The sequence below is a fragment of the Stegostoma tigrinum genome, chromosome 8, assembly GCF_030684315.1.
Source record: "Stegostoma tigrinum isolate sSteTig4 chromosome 8, sSteTig4.hap1, whole genome shotgun sequence".
Lineage (NCBI taxonomy): Eukaryota > Metazoa > Chordata > Chondrichthyes > Orectolobiformes > Stegostomatidae > Stegostoma > Stegostoma tigrinum.
Window position 1 is genome coordinate 63595945 of NC_081361.1, and position 21681 is coordinate 63617625.

The 21681-nt window shown below is 41.5% G+C and overlaps 1 protein-coding gene across 7 annotated transcripts in view; it reads left to right on the forward strand.

The window, feature by feature from the left end:
- The window catches only part of osbpl9 (oxysterol binding protein-like 9), a 188751-nt gene that overhangs the window by 45293 nt on the left and 121777 nt on the right, over window positions 1-21681 (forward strand). The window lies entirely within an intron of this gene.

Here is a 21681-nt window from a genome sequence, read left to right on the forward strand (position 1 = left end):
ATTTTAATGGGAAGAATGAAGGAAGTAAATACAAAATACAAGGAGTGTACAAGCAGAGTATGCTGGAGGTATGCATGCAGAAATCATTGAAGGTACTAGAGCAGGTTGAGAAGAGGTAAACAGAGTATATAGGATCATGAGCTTTGCAAATCAAGGAATGTGTACAAATGCAAGGATGTGATAAAGGTGTTCAAAACATGGGTTTGACCTTAACTGTGCTACATCCATGCTGTTGAGTGAAGGCAGGAGAGCCTGTAAAATTCAGCAAATGGCATACAAATTAACTGTTCAGAGGCCTGCATCCCATCACCAATCACCCTTTCTTCACAAATGAGTAGCCTCTGACAATAATACTGCCTCTCACTGAGTCAGGCAATCAGGAGCTCAGTTTCACTGGCATTCATTCTTTTATGTCAGCCAAGTCTCCCTGATTGGACCAGATTAATAGTCCAGTCAGGAAGCTCATTCCAGGATGTCTGGCTGGCTGACCTAGTGACAGTCATGACAGTATACCTGGCCTCTGCCCATTCTTAGGGCTTCCAGGGCTCAGGGATTGCTGTTCTTGGAGAAGAGAGGATTAAGACAAGATTTGATGTAGGTGACAATTGATAAGACAATACCAGAATTACAAGGTTGTAAGCTTCAAAAAAGGCTGGACTCATGGGGGTCCTTTTCTTCACAATAGGGAAGGCTAAAGGGGTGACCATTTGGATCTTTTAAATATAAACAAAGGATTTGATAACTTTGTGCATACCTGAAATTCTGTTCACCATTTTGGCCCTCTTATCTAAGGAAATCTTTACTGGCATTGGTGGCAGTCCAGAGAAGGTTCGCTTGGCTGATCCTGCGTCCGTTGAGATTGTTTAAAGATTGAAGTTTTACAACCTTGTGTAGAGATTGTTTTGTTCGTTTGTCTGTCTGGGAAAGGTTGAGTCGTTGAGACCTACAGTCAGTGGAGTTTAGAAGAATGAGAGGCACCCTTATTTAAACATGTAGGATTATTGGGGAGCTTGACAGGGTAAATGTGGAGAGGTTTCCTGTTGTGGAAGAATGTAGGACATGAGGGGATAGGCTCATAATAAGGGGTTGCTCAGTTAGGATAGCATTCAGAAGAGATTTCTTAGCATAGGGTAGTGAATCTGTGGAATTCTTCACAACAGAACTGTTGAGACTGTCTTGTTAATTATTATCCAAGTCTGGCATTGACAGTTCTTTTTAAGCAGTAAAGGGATTTATAGTTATAGGGGAAAAAGCAGGTCAGAAGAGTAGAAAATTATCAATCAGACATGATTTCATTGAATGGGAAGTGGCCTGAATGGGCTGAAAGGAGTATATGTGAGTCAAAATCTTAGGATCTGATGTGAGAAAGCAAAGTTGCCATTTATCAGGAAGACACAACAAAAGAGGTTAGAAATGTAAGATTGTTGCCAATTAATCTAATGGAGAATAACAGGTGCTTGTTTACCCAAGGAGTGGTTAAAAAACCTGGAAATACTACCATAAGAAGTAGTTGAGACAATTAGCATGGATGTGTTTAGAAACAGGAGTAAATCAGTTTGCCTATTATTGCTAACAGGTTTTGCTTTTTGCTTTAAGTATTGTTTTTGCAGATTTGTTCCATTTACCTACCTTTTGGGTCAACATAAACTTCCAATAGCAATGAATGGATAGCAATCAGGAATGAGAAACAAAGCCATCTTGCCATGTATCATCCTAGTTTGCTTCTGGTTTCCTATTTCAGGTTGTGTGTGTAGAATAGTAGAAAATTGGAAGATCCAATTTGCAAAGGTAGTTTGTAACTCCACGTTTAACATACAAGTATGCTGTGGTTATCTATCAGCAGCTTTGATAGCACAGTTCAATATTTTTAGAAAATGTTTGTCTGTTTGAGATTCTAAGTTTACTTTTGTTGAGGAACATTTTGGAAAAGGGATTTGGGCAAATCTTGGAGAGAAGAAATGGAATCTTAATACAGCTGTTGTTAATGTGTAAATTGGCCAAAACGTTCACCATTAGTGTGAACCTGGGCTCATGTGGCACAGTGCTAATGTCCTTCCTTTCAGACAGGAGGCCAGTGTTCAAGTCCAGTTGCTGCAACAATGTGTAATAACATCTCTGAACATGTTGCTTAGGTAATATAAGTTGTGAATTTCTTGAACTTTCTGGTTGGGTAATACTACTCAGTTCAGTTTGCAAAAATGGTATTTCTTCCTTCGCATACCCACTAATTTTAAGAGCTTTGTGGATTGGTTAGTTGGGATGAAAAGTTGATTTTGTGTTACAGTGCTTTAAGAGACAGGATAATGCCCATTCCCTCGGAAATAATTAAGCAAAAAGTGCTTGTGATGTGGCTAGACTTGGGCAACAGTCAAACTTGGACTGATAAGTGGGAAGTGAAATTTATGCCACACAAATGTGAGGAACTCTGTCAGAGTGTCAAGAGAGAGGAGTGGAGTGAAAGATGCAGTGGAGTTTCTGGATTTAAAAGTCTGATCAAGCTCATTTGGAGCAGGAGCTAAACCCCTTCAAGAACCCCAGTATTGTTCAAAGCAGCTGACAAAAGTGATGTTGGTACAGAAGTGAAAACTGATTGGTAAGTGGCCGTCACTTTCGTACTCTGTACTAAGAATTAACATGGTATACAGATTGGTAGCAAAGCTAATACAATATTTAGAAAGCATCAGAAGTGGATACTAATCATAATTAATTAAAAACCCATTAAGAATGGCACTGCAGGTCGTGTATGTGGTGTGCAAGCTCAAGGATACCATTGTGATCCTGGGCAAACAGATTTTGTGCTAAGTGTTTGATGTTCAAGTAGCTTTGATCATAGAATCCCTATGAAATACGGGGGGTAAGGGCTTAAATTTGGGAAGATGTGGGAAATGATAAACAAACAATGGCAGGAAGGAGCAGAGAATAAACACCCAAGGGCAAATTAGTTAAGATGAGAGCTAAGAAATCTAGTAAAATAATAAAATTAAATGCACTGCATTTGAATGTACGTGCTATCCATTCATTGCTATTGGAAGTTTATGTTGACCCAAAAGGTAGGTAAATGGAACAAACCTGCAAAAACAATACTTAAAGCAAAAAGCAAAACCTGTCAGCAATAATAGGCAAACTGTACGTGGAAACCAAACAGATGAACTAGTAGTACAATGTAAAATAAATAAGAATGATCTACTGACCATTATTGAGACATGGCTGCAGTATGACCCATTTTGGGACTTGAATATTGAAGGGTAATTGATGTGACATTTAGAAAGGACAGAATCCTCAAAAAGGATGGAGAGGTGGCTTTGTTAATTAAAGATAATTTCAGCACAAGAGAGAAATATGATCTAATTCCAGAAACCAGGATACAGAAGCAGCCTTGCTAGAGAGGAAGAATGATAAAGCCAAGAGGGAACTTGTGGGAGTTGTGTGCAGGAGCTCTGACAATAACTGGTAGGACCAGGTATCAGGAAAGAAACTATGGAGTTTTGTCAAAGGAGTGCAGTGATTATCACTGGGGCTTTTAACGTACATATAGACTGGAAAGGTTAGATGGGGGGACAAATGTAATCTCTATGAGGAATTCATTGCACGTTTTCAGGACAGTTTCTTGGACCAGTGTGTTATGTTGCCAACCAGAGAACCAGCTTTGCTAGACCTGGTTTTGACTAATAATTACTGACGTCATGATGAAAGTGCTTCTGGGTAGTAGTGACCATACTTGGAATTTGAAATTGAAGGCAGTGGGTCAAGGTCAAAAATCACATGACTCTAGTTTATAACCCAACAGTTTATTTGAAATCACCAAGCTTTTGGAGTGCCTCTTTGTGAGGTGAAGAGAGAACCCATGTACAGATTTTATAAACTGAGAGATCAAAGGATCGTAAGGATCAAAGGATGTGAGTGGAGTTGTGACAAGCTGAATAACAAGTGAAACAATGACCATAATCAAATTTAAATGAGGCCAGGAGATAATTACAAGAAATTAAAAATAAGGTGTGCAGGACTCAAACCGAATGATTGGAATAACATACCAAGTCTAAGAGGTGCATGCTGAGGGTCTAACCAGAATACCAAGTAATCGAAAGCTGTACAAACTAATTAAGGCAGTGAGATTGTAATAAATGACCAAGGTGGTGGTGTCGAGTTAGAACAATAAGGAAGATTTTACAGATACAGAACAGTATGGTGGGATTACATGAAGCTAAGATCACAATTGAGGCCATCTTCATGGGTATGGGACTTGGTTGTCAGTTTCTACTTGGTGTTTCTGTGTTGTTGTGTATCTCAAAGGCCTCCTTGGACAACGCTTACCCAAAGATTGGAGGCTGAATGTAGTTGACCACTGAGATGCTCCCCGACTGGGTGTAATATTGCTGTCTGGCGATTGTTGCCCTGTGTACACTGATCCATGCATCCGCATGATCTCACCAATATACCACATCCAGGGCATCCTGGCCTGCAGGGTATGAGGTAGACAACAATGGCTGAGTCACATGAGTATCTGCAGTGTACGTGATGGGTGGTGTTCCCATGTGTGACATGGGTACGCATGTTGATCTGGCGTGTCTTGCAGAGATTGCTGTTGCAGGGTTGTGTGGTTTTGTGGCCGATGTTGTCCTGAAGTCCGTGTTGTTTTCTGCAAATGATGGCTTGTTTAAGGTCTGACGGTTGTTTGAAGGCGGTAAGTGAAGGCATAGGGATAATCTTGGTGAGACGTTTGTCATCATCTATGACATGTTGAAGGCTGTTAAGAACATGGTGTAGTTTCTCCACTCTGAGGAAATACTGAACGATGAAGGGTACTTTGGTTGTGTCCTGTGCCTGTTTTCTCAGGAGATCATTACAGTTTTTAGCTGTGACACATCAGAACTGGCAATCGATGAGTTGAGCATCGCATCCCGTTCTTATGAGGGTGTCTTTGAGTGTCTTTAGGTGATGGTCAGGTTCCCAGTCATGTAAGCAGATCCTGTGTATGCACAGGGCTTGTCCATAGAGGATGGGTTCTTGAACATGTTTAGGGTGGAAGCTAGAGAAGTACAGCATTGTGAAGTTATCTGTGGGCTTTGTACAATTTTGAATTACTTGTTACTTTGGTTAAACCCTTAGCATGCGACTTTTATACCTGGCACATTTGGTTTGTCTCCAGCACCATTTATCTCTCTGCCTCAATTAATTGGATTATAGGCATTGTTTCACTTGTTTTTTAGCTGTTGACGTTTGACTCGCACCGTCTGACACAGTTGTGCACACATCTAGTATTTAGCCTGTAAACACTCTACTCACACCATTTTTGTGATCCTTCCATCTCCCTGATTGTAAAATCTCTGCCTGGATTCTTTTTGCACCTGACGAAGAGGCAGTACTCCAAAAGCTTTTCATTCTGAATAAACCTGTTGCACTATAACTTAGTGTTACGTGACATTTGACATTGCCCACCCCTGTCCAACACCAGCACCTCTACATCTTGAGGGAAGTGAGTTTGGGTCCAAGGCTACTAATTTGAATTTAACCCAGGGCAATCATGAGGCCATGAAAACAGAGCCAGTGAAAGTGAACTGGCAGTTTAGATCGTGGGATAAATTATTAGAGATGCGGTGGCAAAACTTAGGGGAATAGAAAGCACATAATAGATAGACTTCAACAAATAAGAAAAAATCTAACGGATAGACCCACTATCTGTGGTTAACTAAAAGGGTAAAAGGCATTAGAACACACAGAAAAAGAAAAGACTTGTGATCAATATCATGAATGACATTAAAATAGAAACTAGGCCTGTCATTCCAAATAAGTAAATAAAATGCCGCAGTGCTCCCTAAGTCTGGAGAAATTACTGGAAAAAAATAAAGACAGGAGGAATTGCTTTCTTGCATCAAACTGTATGCACCCTTGAGGAAATTAGAGGAATCCAGCAGGTGATTTCAGGAAGTAGATGTAATGGAACAGGTCATCATGTATATCATAATCCATTCCTTCAAGTAGACATTGGTGAACTGAAAACCAAATTCCATTAGGTGTTTAATTTACAAAACAGTGGAGTTGATGTAGAGGTAATAACTGTGTGCAAAATGGTTTTGAGTTGAAAGTCCAACCAAAGAACAGCATTCTGTGCTTTAAAAGTGAATGCTTATTTCGAAGTGGAGACAGTGTTATCCCAAACCAAGGTAATCAAGCACTAATATCTCATCCACCCCTCAAACCCATTTGATGGACTGTATACAACTCCAGACATAAACTACAACCCAGATTTGAAGGAATTGATAGATATGCAGTCACAGGTGTCACACTGAGATGTGATGAGCAGAGGACTTCATTAATAATTATATATACTTGGTTTTAGATTTAATAAGCACTATAAGAAATATTTCGTTCTATATTTTCTTCAGATTGGCCCTGTCCGTACTTAATTCAAAAAGTAAGGTAGCGATTGAAAAGTTTGGCAAATAGTTGAAACTAATTAATATGCTAAGGGTGACATAGTGAATCAAGGTTGCAAACTTCCTGTGTCAAGATTGGGTGCTACAAATGTGTTTCATTAGCCCTTCAAAACCATTAATCAAACGAATTTGCACTAGGATAATTTGATTTAAGAATGGTGTTGTAGCTTCTGAATAGTTGAGGTATTTTAGTGAGAACTTCAACTGAGAGCCAGCAGTAGGGACCAAGTCATTGCTAAACCAATCTGCAGATTAAAGTTCTCCTGTTCTTCTACTGTGTCTGACACTGCTATTTTGAAAGAGCCAGATCAGTTGTAGATTCTGAAATATGTTTGACATCCACTTTTGTTGAGGACAAGGTACATAGCGAGGCACATTTAATAATTGTAGTAGCCAACATCATTTTTCTCATCATCACTGTGTATATGTTAAGTCAGAATCATCTGCTGTTTGCAAATTTGTCAAAGCCGTTTTTGATAGGTGAAGACCTCATTTGAAAGTCCTCAATGGACAACGGTACTTAATTAACAGAAGTTAGTCCCAGAATATGAAGAAAGCTCCTCAGTGACAGGTTTCAAGCAAACTGTTGGATAAGTTCATACAGTGCCTGTGGAGCATATTGACTACATGTGCGTTGTCTACATTGTATTTACAACTTGTGACATCCTCAATTATTGAGAGCATCTGATCATGGTTCCTCAAGGTCCTGCCTGAAGATGGTGTTTAAGACCACTTGTCTGCAACATTTCACACTCAAACAAATTAAAATGACAAAAACCAAATCAGTTTGCTGCTGTACTGACACTGTGCAAACGAAACTGCTCATCTCTCACGACAATGCAGCCAAAGTGCATTTACGTTAATATAGAACATAGAAAAGTACAGCACAGTACAGGTCCTTTGGCCCACGATGTTGTGCCATGGAATAATCCTAATCCAAAAATAAAATAACCTAACATACATTCCCCTTAATTCACTGCTGTCCATGTCCATGTGCATGTCCAGCAGTTGGTTAAATGTCACTAATGACTCTGCTTCCACGACTTCCACTGGCAAAGTATTCCGTGCGCGCTCAACTCTCTGGGTGAAGAACCTTCCTCTGACGTCTCCTCCATACCTTCCTCCTAATACCTTAAAACTATGACCCCTCATGGCAGTCAATCCTGCCCTGAGGAAAATTCTTTAAAGTATCTTTGAAGTAGTGATGTGCCTCAAGACACTTTGTGATTGATATCAAACAAAATTTGGCACTAAAACGTGGGCATCCAAACATGAACAAATGTTTAGTCAAAGAGCTAAGCTTTAACTTGCATCTTTAAAAAAGGAGAGAGAATTATAGACTGAATTCCAGGGCTTTGAGCCCACACAGCTGCAGGTGTGGCCAACAATGGTGGAGCATTTCTGCATGTTTTAGGGACTAGTTTAGAAGAATATGGAGGGTTGCCGTAATACAAAGGAACAGGACATTAGAAGGAATTTGAAAACAAAGATGGGAGTGTTAAAACCTTGACATTTCCAGACAGACAACTAATGTAGTGCTATAAGCAGAGGGTAGATCAGGAATTAGCGCAGTTTAGAATATGGACAGCAGAGTCTGGATAAGCTCACAGTTGGGGAAACTGAAAGTTGGAGACTGATCAGTAATGTGTTGCAACAGAATTGGCTGGCCAACAGAAGACAGCGAGTGGTAGTAGAAGGAAAATATTCTGCCTGGAAGCCACTGGTGAGTGGGGTTCCACAGGGCTCTGTCCTTGGGCCTCTACTGTTTGTAATTTTTATTAATGACTTGGATGAGGGGATTGAAGGATGGGTCAGCAAGTTTGCAGACGACACAAAGGTCGGAGGTGTCGTTGACAGTGTAGAGGGCTGTTGTAGGCTGCAGCGGGACATTGACAGGATGCAGAGATGGGCTGAGAGGTGGCAGATGGAGTTCAACCTGGATAAATGCGAGGTGATGCATTTTGGAAGGTCGAATTTGAAAGCTGAGTACAGGATTAAGGATAGGATTCTTGGCAGCGTGGAGGAACAGAGCGATCTTGGTGTGCAGATACATAGATCCCTTAAAATGGCCACCCACGTGGACAGGGTTGTTAAGAAAGCATATGGTGTTTTGGCTTTCATTAGCAGGGGTATTGAGTTTAAGAGTCGTGAGATCTTGTTGCAGCTCTATAAGACTTTGGTTAGACCGCACTTGGAATACTGCATCCAGTTCTGGTCGCCGTATTATAGGAAAGATGTGGATGCTTTGGAGAGGGTTCAGAGGAGGTTTACCAGGATGCTGCCTGGACTAGAGGGCTTATCTTATGAAGAGAGGTTGACTGAGCTCGGTCTCTTTTCATTGGAGAAAAGGAGGAGGAGAGGTGACCTAATTGAGGTATACAAGATAATGAGAGGCATAGATAGAGTTGATAGGCAGAGACTGTTTCCCAGGGCAGAAATGGCTAGCACGAGGGGTCATAGTTTTAAGCTGGTTGGAGGAAAGTATAGAGGGGATGTCAGAGGCGGGTTCTTTACACAGAGAGTTGTGAGAGCATGGAATGCGTTGCCAGCAGCAGTTGTGGAAGCAAGGTCATTGGGGTCATTTAAGAGACTGGACATGCATATGGTCACAGAAATTTGAGGGTGCATACATGAGGATCAATGGTTGGCACAACATTGTGGGCCTGTTCTGTGCTGTAGTGTTCTATGTTCTATAATCAGAGAATGCTGGAAAAGAGCTCTGGCAGGTTAGTCAACATGTGTGTTGAGAGAGAAGCAGAGATAATATTTCAGATCTTTGATCTTTGATCAGAATCAGGAAAAGGTAAAGATGTAATAGATGTTGATCAAAGTGTGTGTGGAATTAGGACAAAAACAAGGTTTGTGATTGGGTGAAAGGTAGGAGAGAAAGGTTGTCCTCCAGAACTGAATGGAATGGAGGTAGGACAAAGAAAGACTTAAAAAGATGTGCATGGAGGAGGGAGGAGGTTCCCTGAGGTTGGTCCGGAGAGAGGAGGTGTGCTTTTGACCAAAAACAAAAAACGAAGTCAAGGAAATAGTAAACTATTTCTATCTGTCATAGTTGAATTCAGTGCTGAGTCCGGAAGGCTGTACAGTGCCTATTTGAAAAATGAAGTGCTGATCCTGAACCTTTAAATTGATCCTCACTTGCCCAGTGCAGAAGGCCGAGGAGAGATGTCAGAATTTAAAAAAGAAAATAATAGGGTTTGGGAGCCATTATCCATCTTTAGAATGGTGAGTCATCAAATGGAACTGCTGCAGTGTGTGTTGTAAGTAAACCTAAGGTGCTGTTAGTAGGAAATTCCACAGCTTGAACCAAGTGACAGTGACGGAATGGTGATATGGATCCAAGTCATAGATTTCAAGAGTGGTAAGAATGTAACTTCTTTTACTTCTCTTTATCTCACTTTTTCCAAAATTGGAAAATAGATTTTAGAAATAACGTCGAGCTGATGAAGTGTGAAAAGAATAATAATTCCAAGCAGTGGTGGGAGTTGGTCAGTGAGGTGGGAGGAGTGGATAGGTGGGAGAGAAGGCGGACAGATCATGGAGGCGGGGATGAGTGGAGGAAGTAGTCTTGGGATGAGGCGGACGGGTGGGGAGATTTTGAGGGTGGCAAAGTCCATATTGAGGCCATTGAGTTGGAAGCTCCCGAGGCGGAATATGAGGTGCTGCTCCTCCAGTTTCTGGGTGGTGTGGTTGTGACACTGGAAGAGGCCCAGGATGGACATGTCGTTCAGGGAGTGGGAGGGGGAGTTGAAGTGATGCAATGATTTGGATATGAAAATAGAAGGTGTGGTTAGTAAGTTTCCCAATGATTGAAGATGTAGTAGCCAGCCAAGAAGGTCACCTCAGAATACAATGGGACATTGACAAGGGCCAATAAACTGAGGAGTGGCAGATGGAGTTGAGGTTAGATAAATGTGAGGTGCTATATTTTGGAAAGACAAATCAGGGCAGCACGTATACACTGAAGGTTGTGGGGAGTGTTGCTTCATAAAGAGACGCTGGAGTGCAGTTTCGTAGTTCCATCAAAGTACAGCCACCGGTAGAAAGGATATGAAGGAGACATTTGGTGTGCTCGCCTTTATCGGTCAGTGCATTGAGGATTGGAGTTGGGAGATCACTTAGCAACCATATAGGACATTGATTCGGCTGCTTTTGGAATACTGCCATCGATTTTGGTCTCCTTGCGAGAGGAAGGATGTCGGTGCAACAATGAGGGCCGAAGGGCCTGTTCTGTGCTGTCTTGTTGTCTGTCGTCTGTCATACATTCCAAGACATAGGTATCACATGGAGGGGAACTTGCTGATGGTGGTATTTCTGTGCATCCCCTCAAATCATTTACTGTCACTGGGTCACATTCCTGGAATTCCCTCCCTAAGAGCATTGTGGGTTAACCCACAGCATGTGGACTGGTGCAGTTCAAGAAGGCAGCTCATCACCACCTCCTTTCGGGCAATTAGTGACCGGCAATAAATGCTGACCCAGCCAACGATGGCCATATCTGTCAGTGAAGTAAAAAAATGTTGCCCTTGTCCCCTTTTTAAAACGTTGTGGGTTCTGGGAGTTGCTGTTAAAGGAGCTTTCTTGAACTGTTCATTGAGTTTTTAGAGATGGGACACATTTCTGCCACAGCATTCGTGGTGAGGAAGTGCATGTTGATGATGTTGGACAGGATGCCACCCAAGTCGGCAATGTTGTCTTGAACAGTGTCAGTCTTTTTGACTATCATTGGAACAGCACTCATCCAGGCAAGTGGAGAATATTCTATCACACCCCTGACTTTTGGTCAAAAGTCACATGACAACAAGTTATAGTCCAACAGGTTTATTTGGAATCTCTCAAACTTGTGGAGCGTGGTGACTTTGTCAGGTGCAGTGGGAGAGCAAAGCACACAGACACAGTTGAAAGGCAGAGAGATCAAAAGATGGTGCAACTGGTTTGAGTGGAGTGTTAGATAATATGCCTCTGCAGGTGACCAAGAGTGTTAGACGGTCTGTGAAGTGTTTAGTAAGTCTGTGACAATGAGGCAGAGCCATAGAAATGTACAAAAGGTGACATGTCAGGTCAGACACTGAATTGTAGGTGTGGGGCTTTGTTCAGAATCTTAGTGAGTTTTAACCTGGAATCAGGCTAGTTTTATTCCAAAAGCTGGAATTTATAAGATGCCACAATGTGACTACAAATTGTGTGTTTTTTGAAAATAGTCAAACATCTTGGATGAAATAATTCACTCCATAGATTTTTTTCTAGTGCTTTACAGCTAAGTAATTCAAAACTGTACAAACTAAGGCCGAGAGGTCATAACAATTTATCAAGGTGATGCTGTCAAAACAGGAAACCAGGGAAGATTTTGTAGATACAGAACAGAGTGGTGGGGTCACCTATTGCACAATATGAACCCAAGATCACAGTTGAGGCTGCCTTCAAGGGTACAAAACTTTTCGACCTCTCTACCTTGTTGAGTTGGGCAGTTTTGAATGATGTCTCTGTCTGTCTCTGTCTGTCTCTGTCTGTCTCTGTCTCTCTCTGTCTGTCTCTGTCTCTCTCTGTCTCTCTCTGTCTCTCTCTGTCTCTCTCTCTGTCTGTCTCTCTCTCTCTTCTCTCTCTTCCCCCTCCCTCCCTCACGTGTGCACACTCTCTCACACATTGTCTGTTTTTCACTGTCTTTCCTGCACACGCACGCACACACATACACCTGTGCCCTGTGACTCCTGCAGATGTGCGCCTCCCCACTTCCCTTCTGTCGCGCAAACATATAACTCTATGGGATGAAACATTTCCTCCAAGATGTTTGTTTTTTGCAGATATGTTACATTTTGTTCAAAAAACACACAATTTGTAGTCACAGTGAGTGTGGCATCTTGTGAATTCCAGCTTTTCGAATGAAACCAGTCTGATTGCAGACTAAAACTCTGAGACAGATTCTGAACAAAGCCTCACACCGACAATTCAGTGTTTGACCTGAGATGTCACCTTTTGTAGATTCCTTTGGCTTTGCCTGATTATCAAGACAGGATAGCACTGACATTGACTTTCTAAACACTTTATATACCATCTAACACTCTTGGTCATCTGCAGGGATATTATGTGACACTTCACTCACGCCAGTTGTATCATCTTTTGATTTCTTTGCCAATAAACTCTGGGTCTGTGTGCTTTTCTCTCCCACTGCACCTGCTGAAGAATCTGTGCACTGAAAGCTGAGGATTCCAAATAAACGTGTTGGACTATGACCTGTTGTCATGTGACTTCTGACTTTGTCTACCCCAAGCCTGCAGCTTGTGCGTTGTCAATGGCGGGACGACTTGGTGGACCCAGGAAGTGATTTTATTGATGAATTCCTGATGTGCTGTTAAATCTGTAGTATTAGATGGCTGGTCCAGTTCAGTTCCTGGTTAATTGTAGTGTTGTTACTTCGGGTTTCAGTGACATTAATGTCATTAAATATCTGGATGGTCAAGGTTAGATTTCTCCTAGTTGGATATAGACAGTGTGAGGCACTTAAGTAACAAAGATTTTTGCTTGTCACTTATTAGCTCAAGCCTAGGTGTTATCTAGGTGTTGGTAAAAGTAGGCATGGACTGCTTCACTATCTGTGGAGTCATAATGGGTGCTGAACAGGATGCAATTGTTCCTGTCAGACCATATGATGGAAGAAATGTCATTTGAAGCAGCTGAAGATGGTTAGGTCTAGGTAACTACCGTTAGGTACTTCAGTCATGAAGTTGGAACTAAATTGGCCTTCAACAACTGCAACCATTTTCTTTTGTACTAGGTCATGACTGCAACCAATGGGGAGGTTTCACAATTCCTAATTAGCTTCAACTTTTCTTGGCCATCTTGATGCAACACTCAATCAAAACATGAGGGTGAGGTGGTGAATTACCATGACTGGGTCCAGAAGCTTGACGGTCATGATTGCGTTTGGAATGGAAGTGTTCTACGATGTTATCGCCCAGTCTGCATTTGGCCTCCGTAGTGTAGAGGAGTCCACATCTTGAGTGGTAAATACAGAAGCTTGGATTGAACGATGTGTTGTGTATGTAAATTAGTGCTTCACTCATATGGAGTACTTTGGGCCTGCGGGTGGTGAGATGAGAGGATGTGCAAGAATTGGTGTTATTGCCGCATTTGTAGGAGGGGTGCTGCGGAGGGGGTGTTATTTCTGAGGAGAGGACCAGGGCATCAAGGAGGGAACACTCCTTTTGGAATAGTGAATGGGGAAGGGGACGGGACAGGACAATATCTTCACTGGTGTCATTAAGTTGAAGATAATGGATAGTGACACCATCCATTTGAATACGGTGTTTGGTGGGACAGAAAGCGATTACAAAATGTGCCATCTTGGCCTTCTGGGAGGGAGAGTAACAGTTGAGTGAAGTGCAGGACGTGTGGCAAACATGATTGGTGGCCATGTCCACAGGGCGGAAAGAAAAAGGACAATTCAGAAGCTCTGTTTTGAAATCTTGTATCGTTGGAACTGATATAATGGTGGAGAAGTGGCTGGGAGACTCTAATCTGTATCTCGATGTTTTTAACCAGAGAGAAAAGCCTGACTGTTCACAAAACAATAAAGAAGAATTATGTCAACTCCGTGATTGTAAATTTTTTCAAATGGTATGATCTCCAATCCACTAAATGACAAAGTCTTGGTTTAAATTGATTACAAAAGTTTTAAGTCCCCTCGAAAAAGGTCAGGGTAGATGCTTTACTTGGTAATTAATTTATGTCAAATGTACTAATTCAGAAGATTGTACTGCATGATGAACTTGGAATACTAATCAGAGGAAAGTGCATCCTTAATTAGAATTCGTTCCCACGGTGCCCTCCCAAGGGCAAGTTTGGATCTGTTGATGCTTCTGTATGGTCGTGCTCCTGCATGGTCATACTCTGATGTCTGCAGTGACTGATCTGTATTGGAGGTGGTAATGAGAAAGACGGAGTTGAAGTAAAACAGTGACCTAAATAAGAAATGCAAAGCACTGAATGCTTTCAAGGGCAGATATTGAAATGGATGTAAAATGTCAGACTGAAATATTGAACAAACCTAATAAATAGGATTGGAAAAAAGGTGATAAAACATGAGTCAAGAGATCATGCAGTCTAAGCAAATAATTGATAAGTGAGATATTAAGGAAAAATTATTAGGCCAGGTAAGTTCAAAAGAGTTCAATGGAAAGATAGAGTAAAATAATGAAACTCAATATTTGGAATGATTATTTTGGAGAGGATAATTTGAGAAGTCATGTAATGGAATTGATCATACGGGAACTGTTGCAGGGACCAACAAATTAAATGTGTGCAGGTAAGTCAGAAATCCTAATTCTGAATTACTTTTAATTTATATAGAAGATAAAATGTGACGGGTGTAACAGATAGAAAATTTTGGAAGTGTTTAATCAAAGTAATGTGAACTGTCATTTGGTTTTTAGCATTTTGGTGAAGCTACTCAAATTAAATTTCTGGCCACTCCTTTGACGAACTTGATTTTACATTTAACTGCATCAAAACTCCCTGCCGAGGAAATTAGACAAAATGACTGACTCGTGTTGAGGAAGGGAATAGGGCAATTTGGCTCTTCAGTCACTTTGACTGTTTGCCTGGTTGCTGCTTGTATTGCAGTCTACGCTTAGCATATCCTCTTCCTTGTTGAGATTAATGAAATTGTGGTCTACTGTACAGATGGCAGATTTAAAAATTTATTCGTTCACTTGTGGCATGTGGGCATCACTGGCTGGCCAGCATTTATTACCTGTTCCTCTTGCAAATTTGGTAGTCCTTGAATTTCAGAATAATGGAGAAGGAATTTATTTTTTAAAGGGGTGGTGAATCCATGGAATTTTTCACAGCAGAAGGCTGTTGAGACAAGGTCATCAATTATATTAAAGGCTGAGAGATTTTTAACTCATACAGAAATCCAGAGTTAAGGGACAAGGCAGGAGGGTGGAGTTGAGGATTATGAGATCAGACATGAGCTCCTTAAACGGCAGAATGGATTCAATGCACTGAATGGTCTACTTCTGCTTCTACACCTTCTGGTCTTATTGACAGATGTTTGGAAAAATCTGTCTGAAGAAGTAGTAGAATCAAAGTCTTGCAATTATATCATGGGATGTATTCTATACCTAACCCTAACTCCCATTGATTTAAATTATTACTCATTTTTTTGTCTGGGATAGGGATGAAGGAGTATGCTAATGTGCCTCTGGTGTCGCTGTCACCAGGCAATCCCTATTCTGAGATAGTCTCAGGCATCCATCTGACAGCTGATTCAATGAAGACACAGCATAATGAAGACTTTTTGTCCTGTAAGCTTGTTACTTGTTGTCAGAGTAGAGGTGAAATTGAGTATTGAAGGATTCTATCAAATAACAAGTAATTTTTTTTAAAAAAAGGAACACAGCAACAAGACCATAAGGCTTAGGAGCAGAAATAGACTGTGCATGGAACCCAAGAGGGGACTGTGGAGGACCTCACAAAAAGACATGTCCAATATGAAGAAAAGAGCATTCCTAGTGCAAGATGTTGGATCACTTTATGCACATGTATTTGGTTAGGTCGCAAGCAGGTATAGCTAGCCACTGGAAGATATCCGGTGAAAGTTCTGGCAAATTACTACATCATCGAACAGGTTAGTTTAGACAGCTCAGTAGATGGCTTGTGACTGTTGGAATGATGACTGCGGAAGGAGAATGTTGAGCCAACTTAAAGCGAAAACAATAAATACTGGCAAAATTCGGCATGTCTGGCAATACATGTGGGAAGAAAGCAAAGTTAACATTTCCAGTCTGACGTCCAGCTCTGATTAAAAGTCGCTGGATTCAAAAAGTCACCTCTGCTTCCTGTACACAGATGCTGCCAGACCTGCTGAAATTCACCACCAATTTTGGTTTTGTTTCTAATCTCCAGTTTCCACAGTTCTTTGTTTTATTTAAGGGAACATAATTTTGGACGTTGATGTTTCAAGCCGCATAATGACCTTCAATAAAATGTGTTTAAATAAAGATCGAATACAAGGCAAATTGTTGTCCTGAGAGTTCATAATGGCATTGTTATCTTGCAAGTAAGTCAGAATATTTGAATGATTCATTATCAGCATTCTTGATTACATGGATCATATCTGACCTGTTGGCAGAATAATGTGGGAATAAATGTTTGTTTCTTCTTTGTGCACGTGAACCAAGGCATGTTAGAAATGATGAAATGAAGGGGTAATTTCAAGTCATGGAGTTGCTTTCTTAACTTGTAAGTTAACTAGAGCATCATCACTCGAATGTGAGCAGAGTAATTGTGCCAGCTATACTCCTCAAATATGAAGTAGCTTTCATCTTGCCACAGGAGCTTATAACTGGCCTTGACCCTGCAGGGTGAAAATTATGCCCGTCGTTTATTGGCTTGTATTTTGCAATAAGAATAATGGTAAGGCTATTAGAATTCATTTTTCTTGGGTATGATGTTAAGCAATCACATATACACATGGAATTGGAAATCAAGAAATTCATGTCCAACATCCCTCAATCTTGCCTACATAGATGTCTTGTGGAATCATTATTAGTTGTTAATTGCCCTGAAAAAAGCCAGAAAATGGATGTCCCCTGTCTTGTTGAGTTGAACATGCAGGTATGTGTGCACGCGATATTTTTGTGTGCAAAGAACAGCACTCTGTTTTAATTCACTCAGACATAGTCAGAACTGCCGATGCTCGAGTCAGAGATGACACAGTGTGGAGCTGGATGAACACAGCAGGCCAGGCAGCATCAGAGGAGCAGGAAAGCTGACATTTTGGGTTGGGGCCCTCCTTCATAAATGAAAAAGGGTCCCGACCTGAAATATCATTCATCACTAATTGGTGCATTCTGCATGGGAACACCTTTTCCAACAGAATCCATTTGTCAACTCATCAGCTCTCTCTTCTCATGCAGTTCAAAATGTTGTTGTCCCCTTGAATTGGAATTTAGAGTCAGAGTCATCCTGCATGGAAGCAGACCCTTCAGTCCAACAAGTCCACCACGAACCATGCTCCCAAATTAAACTAGCCCCACCTGCCTACATTTGGCCTAAATCCCTTCAAACATTTCCTATTTGTGAACTTATCCAAATGTCTTTTAGACATTGCAACTGCACCTGCATTCACTACTTCGTCTGGCAGTTCATTCCACGCACAAAAGCGCTGTTAAAAAGCTGCCCCTGATGTCTTTTTTAAAACCTTTCTCCTCTCACCTTAAAAATATGCCCCCTAATTTTGAACACCCCATCCCCAATCTTTAGCGGGGGGGAAAAGACCCTTTGCTGTTCATCATTTTGTGCCCTTCACGATTTTATAAACCTCTGTTAAGGTCATCCCTCAACCTCCTACTCTCGAGCAGAAGCAGTCCCAGTCTGTTTTTTTTCAGCTCACATCCTCCAATCCAGATAACATCCTAGTAAATCTTTTCTGAGCCCTCTTCAGGTAAATAATAGCCTTCCTATAAGAATGAGCAGAACCGCACATAATACAGTAGAAGATGCCTCACCAACATCCTGGATAACCTCAACATGATGTATCAACGATACACCAAGGTCTGAATAATGAAGTCAGGCATGCTTAAATACCTGTTCACCTGTGACGCAAATTTCAAAGAATTACGTACCTGTACCCTAGGTGTCTCTGTTGTATAGCACTACCCAGAGCCCTACCATTAATTGTATACGTTCAGTCCTTAGTTGTATTACCAAAATGCAATATCTCACACTTATCCATCTGCCACTCCTCAGCCCATTGAGGCAATTGATCAGGATTGCTTTGTAACCTTAGATAACCTTCTTCCTGACCAGTAGATCAGTAACTGTTTTCCCTTTACATTGTTGTTTCTGGCAAATTATCTTGATGAGTGCAAGATGAAATTTCTTGACAAAATGTCTTTTTTTTTTCAGCATTACTCAAAAATGGCAAATGACAAATAATGTCTTATTTGTTTAAGGCGTTTTGAGATTTTTCGCTATTCGCTCGTGGTATGCGGGCATTGCTGGCTGGACAGCATTTATTGCCTGTCTCCACTTGCCCTTGAGGAGGTGTTAGAGAGCTGCCGACTGAACCATTGGCATGGTATTGTGGGACAGCATGGCATTGTGGGTGAACCCACAGCAGTTCAAAAATACAGCTCACCACCACCTATTGAAGGACATAGGGACAGGCAAGAAATGATGGCCAGTCAGTGACACTGACATTGCACAAAAACGAATAGGTTACAAGTCCATGTGCTGTAGGTTGACCCACAATGCCCTGAGGAAGGGAATTCCAGGATTTTGACACAGTGACAGTGAAGGAATATCAATATGTTTCCAAGTCGGGATGATGAGTGTCTTGTGGGAGAACTTGCAGATTGTGGTTTTCCATGTGTCTGCAGCCCTTGTCCTTTTGAGATCGGAGTGGTCAAGGGTTTGGAAAATGCTGTCTGAGGAGATTTGAATTTTGGCAGTACACCCTGTTGCTACTGAGCGTCAGTGATGGAGGGAGTGGATGTTTATGGATGTGGTACCAATCAAGCAAGCTGCTTTGTCCTCAGTGGTGCCTAAACTGCTGGAATGTTATTTGAGCTGCATTGAGACTATAACTCTAACCCCAACCCTCACGCTGTCGCATTCAGGCAAGTGGGAAGTGTTCCATCACACTCCCCTCTTGTGCCTTGTAGATGATGAATAGGTTTTGGGAAATCTGGAGTGAACTACTTCCTGGGCCTCTGAACTGTACCTTGCAGCCACTGCTTTTATGTAGTGAGTCCTGTTGAGTTTTGCGGCCAATGGTAACCCGCAGGATGTTGATAATGGGGCACCAGTAATGATGACGTGATTGAATGTCAAGATGGAGTCATTAGATTACCTGCACACATTTAATTTGTTGGTCCCTGCAACAGTTCCCATATGATCAATTCCATTACATGACTTCTCAAATTATCCTCTCCAAAATAATCATTCCAAATATTGAGTTTCATTATTTTACTCTATCTTTGCATTGAACTCTTTTGAACTTACCTGGCCTAATAATTTTTCCTTAATATCTCACTTATCAATTATTTGCTTAGACTGCATGATCTCTTGACTCATGTTTTATCACCTTTTTTCCAATCCTATCCCCGCCTCTTCGACCTGCCTGTCTCCTCTCCACCTATCTTCTCCTCTATCCATCTTCAATCCACTTCCCCCTCTCTTTGTATTTATTTCAGAACCCTCTTCCCTTCCCCCATTTCTGAAGAAGGGTCTAGGCCCGAAACGTCAGCTTTCCTGCTCCTAAGATGCTGCTTGGCCTGCTGTGTTCATCGAGCTCCATACCTTGTTATCTCAGATTCTCCAGCATCTGCAGTTCCTATTATCTGTGAGATGGTTGTGCCCAGGACCCTATCCCGAGGAACTCCTGCAGAGATATCCTGGAGCACAAAAGCCACAAACTTGTTTGTATATGCCAAATATGACTCCAACCAATGCAGAGTTTGCCCCTGATAGCTATTGATTCCAGTTTTACTTAGACTCCTTGACGTCACATTTGGTTGCTTATGGCCTCGATGGTGAAGTCTGTCATTCTTCCACTCAGTTTTTGGAATTTAGCTCTTTTGTCCCTGTTTGAACCAAGGCTGTAATGAGGTCAGGAGCTGAGTGGTTCTGATGGAACCCAAACTGGGGGTAATTGAGCATGTCATTGCTGAGCAGATGCTGCTAGATGGCTGTCATTAACAATGCTTCCATCACTTTACTGATGATTGTGAGTAGATTGGGGGTATAATGGTTGGGTTGAATTTCTCCTGCATTTGACGTAGAGGACGTAGCTGGGCAATTTTCCACTTTGTTGTATAGATGCCAGTGTTGCAGAAGTAGTAGAACAGCTTGGCTTGAGATGTACCAAGTTCTGGAGGACAAGCCTTCAGGACTGTTTCCAGAAAATTGTCAGAGTCTTTTGCAGTAGCCTGCACCTCCAACCGTTTCTTGATATCACATGGAGTGAATTGAGTTGGCTGACGCTGGGTACCACTGGAGGAGGTTGAGATGGATCACCTGCCCGGCACATCTGGCAGAAGATTGCTTAGAATGCTTCAGCTTTGTCTTTTACTCTGAAGGTCTGGTCTCTTCCCTCATTTGGAGATGGGGATATTCATGGGGCTGCTCCCTCCTGTGAGTTTAATTGTCCACCGTCATTCACGACTGGATGTGGCAGGACTGCAGAGCTTTGGTCTGATCCATTGGTGTGTGGGATCGCTTAGTTCTGTCTTTCAATAGCTATTTAGCTTGTTTGGCATGCAACTAGTCTTGTTAACACATTGAGTTTGCAGATTTACCAGAAGAGCACTGGAGGGTGCAATGTATACGTAGAATATGAATGTGTACATTTCTAATCCACCACTTCAGCCATGTTGTTATGTACCTCTGGAAGTTTGAACTGGAGTCCTGGCCCAGAGATAGGGGCAATACCTCTGCACTATAAGAGCTCGAGAAAGTTCTGTACAGATGCATTTTCTTTATTTGATGCAGGTGTCTATTTCAACTGCTTTCAGGAAATGTTGGAAAGAATTTGAAGGATGTGTGTTTTGTGCATTGGAGATTATTGGACCCTGGTCTTGGGGAGAACAAATCTAAACAGCTGTTGTGCAAATAGAGATTGTAAACGTTGTTCAAATTCAAACAAGTTAATTTTCTGTATTGTTCATTTAAGTTAACTATGTCATTGAGATTTGTTTCCCGTAGCAGCCTTCATTTACATAGACATTTTCATGCTGCTAAGGAGACAATGGAGCTGATGCAACTTTTGAAGCATAGTTAAAATGAAGGTTATAGCAAAGTTTTATGAAGGTTGGTTGAGTTTCTTAAAGGAAGGGTTTTATTGCTAGTAGTGCATCTAAATTATGAGAAATGAACAGCAGGTCAGCGTTGAGGGGGTGGGGGTGTTCTGCAGGAGGGGGAAACACAAGATTTGCAAATTTGTAAAGATTGGGTGCGCTGTGATCATGGAGCGTTGTGGATATTTATAATTCAGTACAATATTAAGGGAGAAAGGAGAGCAGTGGTGTGTGTGTGTGTGTTGTGTGTGTGTGTGTAAGTTTGGTGTGACAAAGAATATATGGATTGAAGTTTTGGACGTTAAGTTGAGGTTGATGGAAGTGAAGGCTAACAGGCAATGAATCTATTGCAGAAAATTAATCCAAATATAATAAAGAAATAGTTAAGAGTTTGAGCAAGAATCAAGTTCGGGTTACCAGGATGGAGAGGCCCATAA